Source organism: Phyllobates terribilis, unplaced genomic scaffold, assembly GCF_046119375.1.
Source record: "Phyllobates terribilis strain yellow unplaced genomic scaffold, ASM4611937v1 Scaffold_12__6_contigs__length_324123572, whole genome shotgun sequence".
In the NCBI taxonomy this organism is placed as follows: Eukaryota; Metazoa; Chordata; class Amphibia; order Anura; family Dendrobatidae; genus Phyllobates; species Phyllobates terribilis.
Genome location: NW_027362772.1, coordinates 226,885,422 through 226,888,451, shown reverse-complemented (window position 1 = coordinate 226,888,451; position 3,030 = coordinate 226,885,422).

Genomic DNA, 3,030 nt, shown 5'->3' with positions numbered 1-3,030 from the left:
CATATTATTCCCTCATTTAGTGGATATTTTCACAAAAAAGTAAAATTTTCAAAAATCCAAAATATTGGCTGAAAACAGCTAAATATCAAGGACTCATTGGGCGAATCGCTCTGGAACTGAAATCGGAACACTCACTGACATTTCCCCTATCTGAAAGTCAGATAAACGCCGGAAACATGACTAAGTCCAAAAAAAATTTTTTTAAACTTTTTTCAATTTTACCCTCGTGGGATATAAATTCTACCCACACACATTTGGAACTCTCCTGGGGTACCCTCACACATATTATTCCCTCATTTAGTGGATATTTTCACAAAAAAGTGAAATTTTCAAAAATCCAAAATATTGGCTGAAAATAACTAAATATCAAGGACTCATTGGGCAAATCGCTCTGGAACTGAAATCGGAAAGCTCTCTGACATTTCCCCTATCTGAAAGTCTGATAAACACCGGAAAAATTAGTAAGTCCAAAAAAAAATTTTTTTCAACTTTTTTCAATTTTACCCCCGTGGGATATATATTCTACCCACACACATTTGGAACTCTCCTGGGGTACCCTCACACATATTATTCCCTCATTTAGTGGATATTTTCAAAAAAAAGTGAAATTTTCAAAAATCCAGAAAATTGGCTGAAAATGACTAAATATCAAGGAATCATTGGCCGAATCGCTCTGGAACTGAAATCGGAACGCTCACTGACATTTCGCCTATCTGTAAATCTGATAAACGCCGGAAAAATGACTAAGTCCAAAAAAACATTTTTTCAACTTTTTTCAATTTTACCCCCTTGGGATATATATTCTACCCACACACATTTGGAACTCTCCTGGGGCACCCTCACACATATTATTCCCTCATTTAGTGGATATTTTCACAAAAAAGTGAAATTTTCAAAAGTCCAGAAAATTGGCTGAAAACGACTAAATATCAAGGACTCATTGGGCGAATCGCTCTGGAACTGAAATCGGAACGCTCACTGACATTTCCCCTATCTGAAAGTCTGATAACTGTCGGCAAAATGACTAAGTCCAAAAAAAAAATGTTTTAAAACTTTTTCAATTTTACCCCCGTGGGATATATATTCTACCCACACACATTTGGAACTCTCCTGGGGTACCCTCACACATATTATTCCCTCATTTAGTGGATATTTTCACAAAAAAGTGAAATTTTCAAAAATCCAGAAAATTGCCTGAAAACGACTAAATATCAAGGAATCATTGGGCGAATCGCTCTGGAACTGAAATCGGAACGCTCACTGACATTTCCCCTATCTGAAAGTCTGATAAATGCCGGAAAAATGACTAAGTCCAAAAAAATTTTTTTTTCAACTTTTTTCAATTTTACCCCCGTGGGATATATATTCTAGCCACACACATTGGGAACTCTCTTGGGGTACCCTCACACATATTATTCCCTCATTTAGTGGATATTTTCACAAAAAAGTGAAATTTTCAAAAGTCCAGAAAATTGGCTGAAAATGACTAAATATCAAGGACTCATTGGGCGAATCGCTCTGGAACTGAAATCGCAACGCTCACTGACATTTCCCCTATCTGAAAGTCTGATAAACGCCGGAAAAATGACTAAGTCCAAAAAAACATTTTTTCAATTTTTTTCAATTTTACCCCCGTGGGATATATATTCTACCCACACACATTTGGAACTCTCCTGGGGTACCCTCACACATATTATTCCCTCATTTAGTGGATATTTTCACAAAAAAGTGAAATTTTCAAAAATCCAGAAAATTGGCTGAAAACGACTAAATATCAAGGAATCATTGGGCGAATCGCTCTGGAACTGAAATCGGAACGCTCACTGACATTTCCCCTATCTGAAAGTCTGATAAATGCCGGAAAAATGACTAAGTCCAAAAAACAATTTTTTTCAACTTTTTTCAATTTTTCCCCCGTGGGATATATATTCTACCCACACACATTTGGAACACTCCTGGGGTGCCCGCACACATATTATTCCCTCATTTAGTGGATATTTTCACAAAAAAGTGAAATTTTCAAAAATCCAGAAAATTGGCTGAAAACGACTAAATATCAAGGACTCATTGGGCGAATCACTATGGAACTGAAATCGGAACGCTCACTGACATTTGCCCTATCTGAAAGTCTGATAAATGCCGGAAAAATTAGTAAGTCCAAAAAAAAATTTTTTTCAACTTTTTTCAATTTTACCCCTGTGGGATATATATTCTACCCACACACATTTGGAACTCTCCTGGGGTACCCTCAAACATATTATTCCCTCATTTAGTGGATATTTTCACAAAAAAGTAAAATTTTCAAAAATCCAAAATATTGGCTGAAAACAGCTAAATATCAAGGACTCATTGGGCGAATCGCTCTGGAACTGAAATCGGAACACTCACTGACATTTCCCCTATCTGAAAGTCAGATAAACGCCGGAAAAATGACTAAGTCCAAAAAATCATTTTTTCAACTTTTTTCAATTTTACCCCCGTGGTATATATATTCTGCCCACACACATTTGGAACTCTCCTGGGGTACCCTCACACATATTATTCCCTCATTTAGTGGATATTTTCACAAAAAAGTAAAATTTTCAAAAATCCAAAATATTGGCTGAAAACAACTAAATATCAAGGACTCGTTGGGCAAATCGCTCTGGAACTGAAATCGGAATGCTCACTGACATTTGCCCTATCTGAAAGTCTGATAAACGCCGGAAACATGACTAAGTCCAAAAAAAATTTTTTTAAACTTTTTTCAATTTTACCCTCGTGGGATATAAATTCTACCCACACACATTTGGAACTCTCCTGGGGTACCCTCACACATATTATTCCCTCATTTAGTGGATATTTTCACAAAAAAGTGAAATTTTCAAAAATCCAAAATATTGGCTGAAAATAACTAAATATCAAGGACTCATTGGGCAAATCGCTCTGGAACTGAAATCGGAAAGCTCTCTGACATTTCCCCTATCTGAAAGTCTGATAAACACCGGAAAAATTAGTAAGTCCAAAAAAAAATTTTTTTCAACTTTTTTC